Raw genomic sequence first — 11,099 nt, 5'->3', positions numbered from 1 at the left:
TCCATCTGGTAAACAAGGGAAACTATAACTATTTAGTCTTCCACTCCCTCAGAGACTAAAGAATGAAATAATATTAACTGAGTAAGCAGGAAGTGTGAACAAGTGACTTCCAAAAATTGTGAGAAATGTTGGAAACATCTGACTGCCTGGACAGACACCCAAAGTTCCTTTGCAACATTGGGGCATCCATCTTTACTCTACAGGCTTAGCATATCTGTGAAACAGGATTTTCTGAAGGGCTGTCTCTCCTTGACTTGACAATGTTTGGCAGTGGCTTTCTTTTGTGTCCTACTTGTTCAATTAGGACATCATACTGTCAGCAGTTTAGGCAAGGGCATTTTCTTGCTCAGTGGCTTGATTTTGTCACAAAGAAAGTAAACTTTCTGTGCCGTTTCTTCACTGACCATTATTTTTTTCTGTAGTAGATTGATGCTTCCAGGAGCAAACATGTCTCATTGTCATTTAAAAAGAAGATCCTATGTTATTAAAACATCTTAAATGTCCTGATTCCATATTCTGTAGATCTCTGAAGTGTTTGAAGATGACCTGCCTATCTAAAATATATCTTTGTTTGACCTTAAAACATACCAAGTGTGACTACAAGTTTGATTATAATAGGTGATTACCTACTAACCTGCATTTCCTTATTATCCTAAACAGTTGGTAATAATGATTTTTAAGGACTAGAAATTTGTATTACATTGTTAAATGAATTATATAGGAATTATACCTTGAACAAGAGCAGAAATGTATGGACAGAATGTTCTAACAAAATTAGTCTCAAATTTGTATCATTATACAAAATTTGTACACAATATACTGAAGTCCAATCCAATGTAAAGCATTTAAAATTGGTAGTTCCTTTCAAGTAGATTCCATATTCTACTTTTATATCTTATCATATTTATATCCTTCCTTATTTCTTTCCATAGTAGATTAAAAAATCTACCTTTTTATTCTATCATATCAGTATTCTCATTTTTTTCTTTTCAAAACAAGAACTTTGAATTTAATCTCCTTTGTTCAACTTTCCTCCTGACTGTAACCATTAACAACTTGTAACTACCCCCAAAACAATGGCAAACGTTCATAACCCATTGACCAACCAAAAACCATTTATTGCACCTCTTGGGAATGTGGTTGTCATATTCTTAAATTTGCTTCCTATTATCTGGGGATGATGGTATCTTTGGGGGATACTAAAAAGAAAAATTTGGGTTAATTGTCAAGTCCTTAGAGAAGTATCTATATCATTTTTTGTCCGTGCATACATAATGGAAAAGTGCAGGGCTTGTTTCAAGTTCTGACTAGAGTAGTCTGCTAGGCTAAATCATCTTAGCTAGCCACCTTAAAATTGTTCTGAGCACTTTGTAGTCTAAAGCCTATATTTAGGTGGTGTTTTTCAGCTTAGTAGTATTATCATAGTTCTGGAGGAGTCATTATTATTATTCTCCTTTTGGAGACATCAAAGGTTATTGTTAGGAATGTGGTGTGGGAGATCCTTTTGTCTATGTGTTGCTTTTATTGGTTAATGAATAAAGAAATTGCCTTGGCCTGATAGGGTAAAACTTAGGAAGGTGGGGAAGACTAGGCTGAATGCTGGGAGGAAGAGGGTGAAGAGAGAGATGGCATATAGCTGCAGCCAGAGTCAGGCATACTGAAACTTTGCCTGTAAGTCACTGCCACGTGGCAATACACAGATTCATAGAAATTTGTTAAATTAAGATGTAAGAGGTGGCCAATAAGAAGTAGGAGCTAATGAGCCAAGCAGTGTTTTAATTAATCCAGTTTCTGTGATTATTTAGGGGCTAACTGGCTGGGAACCAACAAGCAGCCCCCCCCCCAACAAACTGGCACCTGTATGGCCAACGAAATCCACATAAAACCTGAAAGGGCTGGATTATGTATATTATTGTGTTATCCTTGAGTTCTTTGACTGTGAATGAGCTAAGTACAGAGAGACATATCATTGTATAGGTTGCTAAGCTATACCAGTATGTATATTATAAAGGTATCATGGCTTCCAAATTTAGGTCTAAGGATATTCTGCTTTGGAAAAGAGGTTCTTCTTTTGTTTTCACAGAAGATAAGAACCTGTGGATTGCTTGCAGACCAATATGGTCTGATGGAATAAGACCCCCTGAAAGGTTGTTATTAACACTGCCACAAAGACAATACTTTGTCCAATAAACAGCAGAAAGCAGTTTGGAGAAACTATATCCATGTTTCCAAATATTATTCATAAATGTTAAAGAGGGTATGCTATAGATATGAATAATTTGCATTGGTATGGATCTTGGTTTATTGATGCAAATGTAGGTAAATTTTGTTATACTATGTATATGTATTTATGATCTTGATTAAGGTATTGTGATTGGATAGTTCATTTAAAAATATAATGTATAATTAAGAAATATAGGTTAATAGATGATCTTCAATAATAGTCAAGCTTGTAGTCATGTTAGTTAAACTTTATAGATGTACAGAGATGTATTTCATTTAGATAGGTATTGATCAAATCTTTCATAGACCTTCAGAATATTGCATTTAAAATGTTTAAGAACTTAGGACTTTTCATGACAGTGAGACACATCTGCTCCTAGAAGTACCAAGCTACTTCAACAGGAAGATGGGCATCAAAGAGGCTCCTTATGGAGTTGGTTAGCCATTTGGGCAAGAAACTGCTCTTGCCTGGCCTGCTTAACTGGACATACAGAACCTGCAGAGAAATGACTGCTGAACTTACTTAAAGGTGAGATGATCCTTCAGGGTTCTGCTTCATGAAAGATTCTGCAAAATATTCTGCAGGATATAAAAGAAAATGACTGAACTTTCTTTAAAATCTCCTGCTTCATAAAAAAAATCTGCTAGATTCTATGGGCCTTTAGGCTGACGATGGATACCGCAATGATACAAAAGAACTTTGGATGACTGTCCAGGCAGTGAGATGTCTCTCAATTTTAGAGCTTTGGAAGTTGCTTACAATGTACTTCCTGTTCAGTTAGGCACTATATCCTTCTGGAATCTTTGATGTAGTTTAAAAATAGGTATTTATAATTATAGTTTTCCTTATTTATGATAAAAAATAAAGTAGATATAAATATTATAACTGTAATTCTGGCTTAATACCTGTTTCGTTATGTGTAATTTTACTATGTTAAAGTTAAAACTTTCTTTTTTGTTTAAACAGAAAAGGGGAATGGTCCTTCTGTCTATGTGTTGCTTTTATTGGTTAATAAAAAAAAAAAAGAAACTGTCTTGGCTTGATAAGGTAGAACTTAGATAGGCAGGGAAGAGTGGGCTGAATGCTGGGAGGAAGAGGGCAAAGAGAGAGATGCCATGGAGTCACAGCCAGAGTCAGACATGCTGAAACTTTACCAGAAAGCCACTGCCATGTGGTGATACACAGATTCATAGAAATGGGTTAAATTAAGATGTAAGAGCTAGCCAATAACAATTAGAGTTAATGATCCAAGCCGTGCTTTAATTAATACAGTTTCTGTGTGATTTTTTTTTTTTTTGAGCTAAGCAGGCAGGAACCAACAAGCAACAAATCAAACCAACAAACAACCTTTCTTTATCAGGCATGCTCATGATTCATGGCAGAAAACTCATAGAGTCTCACACCCAAATTCATGTATATGAAGGTAGATGAAACCTTTTTGTAGACTGTTAGTATTCTGCATGACCATTAATGTCATGACTGAAAGTTTGATATATATACATATATGTATATATTAATCTTAACATATTTATAACTTAAAAGTTGTTAAAGAGTCAATTTAGAACCAAAGGATTATGAAATTAATATCAATAAAATATTTCTTAAATATTTGTTTTCCTTCTGTCCCATATCAGGTGGCTCTTATGACTTGATACAGAGATTTTGGATTTCACTTTAATAAGCATGCTTGGGTTTAGAGAAGGAGATAGTCACATTCCAACTTTAAAGCCTGCTTTAATCTTTAACTGGACGGGGACTTAAAACAAGGTGATTTGCATTATATATCTGTAGAGAATAGCAGAAACAAACATTTTGGAGAATTTATGAAATTTTATCCTGTTGTAAATGTGATATAAAAATAGGCCAATTTACTCTCTTTATTGGGAAAATTTTTTTTCTAGACAATTTGTTTTTACTTTTCTTCAGATGTCTCATTTGTAGAGTGGCCTTTGGATTCTGAAGATGAGTGCCTTTATTCTCCTGAAAAGACAGAAACAAAACCCTTCCCCAAACCTAATTTTGGGGGAGAGTCTCTTTTGACATATTATATCTGACTAAATGAAAAACATTTCTTAGTTTTATAAATTAGTTTAGAGTAAATGTCCATGCTGTTTGATGAAATATTATCTTATAATTAAGAGATGACTCTTGTTCAAATCGAATCTTCATCAATTATTATGGTATCCATAGCTCTTTTTCTCTTGTAGAAATAAAAGCAAAACCCCTTCTCCAATGTAACACATGTCCTGATGTCCACTCTGAGGTCAGTATATCTTTAAAGTATACCGGATGATTTAATTCTGTAGTTTTTTCTTGTATTTAATGTCTATACACAGCTGTTGTTCCTTTCTCATTTATCTTTAGAAAATTCAAAGTTAATAAAACTTTATGAAATCTATTTATATAGGTATTTTCTATCTTTTTCTTTGTGTTTAACATATCTTTTAGAGTTTGATTTGTTCTTTCTATAACTGCCTGCCATGTAGGATTGTGTAGTATACCTATACTATGCTTTATATTACAATAAGAAACCTGTTTCATTTTCTTAGTGGCATGTTCCAGAGCATTGTACATTTTTTATTTGTACAGGTATACCCATTATGACCATAACTTTTAGCAAATGTGTCATTACTGAATCTGGCTTGTCTGAACTCAAAGATGTTTCCCATTGAAAACCTGAATAGTTATCAATGGTGTGGTGTACATATTTTAGTTTTCCAAATTGTACAAAATGGAACAAATTCATTTGTCAAATTTCATTCCTTTAAGTTACCCTTAGGTTACTTCTTGCAGGTAGTGGTATTTGGTTGTATAAAAAACAAGTAGAATATTTCCTCATAATTTCTTGGACTTGTTGCCATGTGATGAAAGAGTCTTTTTTTAAAAAAAAAACTTTGCTATTGACATGATGCTTTTATGAAATCTGAGGCCTTAAGCACATTTTCAATCAATAATTGATTTCTGTATTACCTTGTGCTATAGGCCCTGGCAGACCCATATGGGATTGGTTGTCTGTTATGTATATGGTATGATTTCTATTCCTGATTATATCTTGTAACTAACTAAATAATAATGTCAATTCTGTATCATCTAGTATAAATTCAGTGGTTTTAATATGCAAAACAACTCTTTTGGTACTTTGTGAATTGGTAACTATGTTGAGAGGTTATTTAAAATCCCTTAGCACCACAAGAAAAGTATATAATTCTGACTTTTAGACAGAATCATAAGGGCTTTGATCCACTTTACTTAAATTTTCTGATTTGTGACCTGTCTTTCTTGATATATTTGCATCAGTATAGAATGTAGGGTTTCCAATTATGGAGTGTTCACACAGGCCTATCCTCTCTTCCTTCTTTCTTGATAGCAGATGATTTTTTTAAATTAAAAATGGTAATTCATTCAGCTCCTCCCTGTAGCTCTGAATGTAACTGGAGAAGTGATGTGGACAATGAGATATTATTGTAAATTCTATGTAAGATTTTTAAGGTAATTCCTGTAATTTCTTTGTCTTTAAAGTTGAGCAAATATTATCCTTCTAATCTCATATGCATACTTACATTTGCCTAAAGGCATGTCCAAAGATGATTAAAACAGCATTCTAATATAACTATAAATTAGATATAGATGAACATGTTCATAAACAGAACTGACAAACAATTTTTTGCATATTATATAGTCAATACCTTATAATAATAAAACGTGTTGCTTGAATGAATTTATTTCCTAAGAATGTTGATGAACTCAGAACAAAATATAGGATAACATTCACTATTCAATTTATAGCAAATTTCCCTAACTGATATATGATGTGGAAAGTCAGATAATAGCTACCCTTAATAGAAAAAAGGAAAAATGACAAAGAAGCCCTGGTTATGTGTCTGAGATGTTAGGAAGGTTCCATAGCTTGATGTGATATTGTGATATGGGTTTCTACACTCATTTTTCTATCTTTGGAATTTATTAAATGCAACAGGCATTAATTCAATAGTTAGTTGCATAAACTAAGTTGAACGTAAGTCAGGAAGGAGGAGTTCTTCAAGGAGAACATGGCTGCTGTGTTATTGCAGTCATCCATAATAATCTGTAGTTCTCAGAGAAGAGAAGCAATTGTGCTGTGTGTTGCATATCATCTTTAAGTAAGCAAGTGTTTGCTAGGAACAGGTATTTTCTAAATTTTAAATAATTAAATTAGTAAATTATTAATTTCTAGAAAAATTTTACTCAGTGTATTATTTTCCAAACAATAATTAACTAGGTAGTGGTAGTAAAATTGTGTACACTTGATTTTATGTGGTATTTACCAAGATGGCAGAGATGATCGTCCCTGTATTTCAGAAAGGCAGCAATAAAGTTAATTCTGAAAATTTTAGGAGATGTCACAGGAGAAAAATAGGAGAGCTTAAAAGTTTCACTAAAAGAACAAGGCATCGGAATGCACAGTAATAGATCTTAAGGAAGTAATTGGAAGGCTTGGCTACTGTAACAACACAGCAAATGAGGGTTAAAACATTTCCTATATCTTAACATATTCAGAAAAACAAACAGCAAAGATAAAGACTTCCCTAAAAGTCATTAGGCCATACATTTTCATAATATTTTAAATTTCAAATTTCTAAGATGGGAAAGCCAACATTATCTTTCCCAACAATTAAAAATATCAGGTTTTCTGTTTGTTGGAAAGGATGGGGTTGTCTTTTCTTTGGTAAGGCTGAACAAGAAGGAATATACTAAACCTTGAGTTACACTTTGAAATATATTCTGATATTAGTACAATATGAATATTTACACATGTCACAAAGGCTATAAGACATAGTTTTACTTAACAATGGAGATTCCTAATGTTACTATAGACTGTTTTTGTAGCTCCCATGAGGAATCTCCCATGAAGAAGGATGGGTGATTTAGTAATTAGTTCAACACAACCTATTAAAATTATTAAGGAATAATCAACAAAATGCTCCATTTGTTATTATTACTTTTGAATACACATCGTGAGAGGCTCTAAGCCACCCTAGATTATACAACTTCTAGAGGCAGACTGGGTTTGAATCTTGCCTCCATAGTGCTTGTAAGCTGTGACTTAAGGAAAATTGTTCAACTCTTGTTGCTTCAAAGCCATTAAGTCATTAACAGCAACATAAGAATAGGAATATGCCTGAGAATCATGAAGAATATTGAATTAATATATGTAAAAAGTGTTTCATATGGATCATTAAGTAAGTTTGAATACATCTTAGCTACAATCCTGATTGTACTGTTACATCTATATAACTAAGAGAAAAGCTCAAAGACGTAAAAACTTGGCCCTAAGAAACAAGGATAGGTCATAAGTAAATCCATGAAGTCAAAACTTATTTTGGGGATGCTAATTTTTGTTGAACATAAAAGTGAGGATTGTTATCTGGACAGGACTTCACCACTGACCCTTCCAGGATGGCAAGGTGCCCCACTAGCACTGGGGCAATCTCAGCCACACTCGGTGAGATGGAAAAAGGGTGAGGCTTTGGGTCCAGATGATTTAAGGTTCTGTGGATGAGGTTTTGAGCCCTGTTCATGTGAGGTTCTAAGGATGAACACAGCAGATAATCCAGGTGAAGCTAAGTGTAGTAAATACCCATCATGCAATTTAAAGCTAGTAACTCTCACAAGGATAGAGTTTTTAACAACAGTCACCAGACTAAAGTAATCTCCCAAGATCACAGCAGTTGCCTCAGGCTCTTTATTGGAAGCTTCGGAATTTGAGTTCCAATCTCATCTACTGGGCTCTGGCTTCCATGGTTCAGCTTCTACCAAAGACTTGAAGTTAGGACCTATGCAAGTAAAAGTTCTTCTTCAAGGGAGAAAGTGCAAGCATCTAGATTTAATGAGCTTTGGTTTTCACTGAAGCTTGTGACAAATTGTGGAAACTTGGGCGATTTACTTTAAACACTTAGGGCAGCTATTCTTAGGATCAGGTAAAGGGTGACAGACAAAAGTGAGATAGAGAGCCTGATCATAGCCAAGCCTCATTCAGTGAACTCCATCTTTGGTTTTAAATGCCAGGTGTCTTACACATATTTAAAATAAAATATTTTGTTCTTTAAAAAGACGTGTTCTTATAAATGTGCTATTGTACAGCTGTGAGCTCTTCTTTGGCAGGATCCCCTGCCTCTTGTGCTCTGCATATAGTCCCATGCTTCCAAGTTCTTTGCTATGTGACTGATTTTGTGTCACAGCTGTGTGTATTGTCATTAGTGAAGGCTGCTGTAAGAAAAACTCATAGATTCAGGGGCTTCAACAGTAACTATTTTCTCCTAACAGCTTGTAGGTGGCAGCTCCTTTTCTGTTTTGTACTCCTGGTATGGAGAAAGGGAGGGGCTGGGTGGGAAAAAAAGCAGGGAGGGTGAGGGGTTGGGAAGGTGAGGGAGAGAGAGTGGGGGATATGGAGATAGAAGATAGATAGATAGATAGATAGATAGATAGATAGATAGATAGATAGATAGATAGAGAATCTAAACAACAGCTTTTTCTGCCATGTCCTTTAGGACACTACCATTCCTATCATGCGATCTTACATTCATAACTTCATCAATATCATCTATATCTAATGATCCCTAAGACCAAAGGTGCATACAGTTTTGTATGCACTTTGATTATCTAAGTATATACAGATTTTTTATTTTATTAGTAGGGTAGAAAGGAACATATATGCTAAAATGTATCTTTCCTCATAAACTGTAAATGAATTCATTTCTCTCCCACTTTTCTCCATTAACATGTTTTGTTGCTGGGGCTGTTGGTATGGTATCATCAAGTACATGGCCAGACTGTTGCTAAATACCATCACCAAAGCCAACTCTTAGAGGATACGTGCAAACATTGGGGCTGACACCTCACTATCATAATCTAGAAGCCAGTGTTTCCTGAAATACATAGTGGGATGGATAGTTTTTATAGAATCTACAAGAAAGAATCTATTACATATCATCTAGAGGCACTGTGGGGGACAGTTTTATGTCAACTTGACATAAGCTATAATCATCTGAGAAGAGGGAACCTCAAGAAAACACCTTCATAAGATAGGGCTGTAAGCCTGTAGGGTATTTTCTTAATTAGTGATTGATGGAGGAGGACCCAACCCATTCAGGGTGGTGCTAACCCTGGGTTGGTGGTTCTTACTTCAATACCATAGCAGGCTGAGTAAGCCATAATGAACAAGTCAGTAAGCAGCACCCCTTTGTGGCCTCTGCATCAGCTCTTGGCTCCAAAGTCCTGGCCTGTTTGAGTCCCTGTCCTAACTTCTTTTGATGATGAACAGTAATATGAAAGTGTAAGACAAACAAACCCTTTTCTCTCCAGCTTTTCTTTTTGTCATGGCATTTTGTTGTAGTAATAGAAACCCTGATTAAGAAAGGCACCAAAGTCATGGGAATGAAAACTCTTTCCCCTAGATACACAGCAATATAGCAAAACACAGAGACCCAAGGTGTTATGGTTTAAAAAACAGCATGTGTCCCAAGCAGGGCAGTGGTGGGTGTGAGACCACAACAGACCCCTGCTCCTGAGGAGGGTGACCAGAGGCTGCAGCAAAGCCATGGCAGCCTCAGAGGGTGGGGGATGGATAGACACTTTAGGCAGAGAGAGTTGGTGTATAGTTTATTTAGTGGGTTGTGGAAAGGAAGGGGAAGACGGAAAGGGAGAGGGAGAAGAGGAGAGAGGGAAGAGAAGGAAAAGAGGGAGAGAGAAAACAGCAGCCCCATCTTCAGAAGAGGGACAGAGGAAGAGCAGGCTGGAGGAAGATCTACTTGCCCCAGTAGGAGATGGGGTGTGGAGGTGGAGGGTGGGCAGCACTTGTTTCTTAAAGGGACAGAATACCCATTATACAAGGGATGAATTCCTTACTGCTCTGTAAATTGGGTACTGAAGGCCTCTATGTGGGCCACATTTTCCACTTTTATACAACATGATTGAGCCATTTGTGTGAGGCTATTGCTACACAAACTCTGGAAATCACTCCAGTCACATGCAGAAGCAGTTCAGTGAGTAATTTCAAAATAGAGGAAGATGCGCTGTGTCGAGTTCTGTCATGATCATGAGGTTCAGGAGAAGGAGCTCTCTGCATGCGTTGTGACAAGAAATTTGATTATTGTTGGCTTCAAACATGAGGAGAGCTCAATCAATAACACAAATCAATAAATAAATCTTCCTGATGGTGTTTCAATTTGTATGCAATCTATCCTAAAGAAATACAGAAATATTTTACTTTGATTTATAAATTTGACTCTGTCCTGGTATATAAGTATTACTTTCATTTGATATATGTATAATATCATTTAAGCTAAACTATATTGATTATTTCTAGGTAGTAAAAGTGATCAAATTTATTGTGTAATTATTTCAAAATGTTTATTTATCCCTAAAAAAAGAGAATTAGCAGATTGGAGGCCTTATAAGTGTCTATAGGTGCCATTTTCTCATTTCCAGAATAAAAAATAGTGATAAAATTCACGCTTTTTTGTGAGTAAATTTTAAGGTGCTATGAATTTACTGGATTACACTTCTAATTTTGTCCATATCCTTTTGATTTTCCTTGTACAAACAGCAGTCATGACAGTCCCACAAAAAGCTGGAAGCATAGCTCCTTCTCAGAGAAGAGACGGAGACGTAGAGAGAGGAGGACTGGGACAAAACCCACTTAGTCTCTGTGTCCTGCTTCTCAAGAACTCTGCTCTGTAGTTCATCTCTATCAATTACAAAAGTGTCTTCCAGTCTCCTACAAATGATGCTGAGTTCCAAACTTTTTACCTAATTATCTAATGTAAACATTAAACTTTTGTTTTAATTTTAACCCCAATCAATATTTTTATTAATTATTTTATACAATGTATTTTCA

The 11,099-nt window shown here is 35.3% G+C and overlaps 1 long non-coding RNA gene across 2 annotated transcripts in view; it reads left to right on the top strand.

The window, feature by feature from the left end:
- LOC113456800 overlaps positions 1-11,099 on the top strand; it is a 47,524-nt gene that overhangs the window by 20,806 nt on the left and 15,619 nt on the right. The window contains exons 1-2 of one of the 2 annotated variants that reach the window (XR_003377539.1): positions 3,892-3,991; positions 4,432-4,487. This is a non-coding gene — a long non-coding RNA (uncharacterized LOC113456800). Of the gene's footprint in view, positions 1-3,891; positions 3,992-4,431; positions 4,488-11,099 lie in introns of those variants that run through there. The other variant, XR_003377538.1, reaches the window with a different exon arrangement.

Source organism: Microtus ochrogaster, chromosome 16 (assembly GCF_000317375.1).
Source record: "Microtus ochrogaster isolate Prairie Vole_2 chromosome 16, MicOch1.0, whole genome shotgun sequence".
NCBI lineage: Eukaryota > Metazoa > Chordata > Mammalia > Rodentia > Cricetidae > Microtus > Microtus ochrogaster.
The sequence above is the reverse complement of the archived record's forward strand: the minus strand, read 5'-3'. Positions and strand labels throughout refer to the sequence as shown.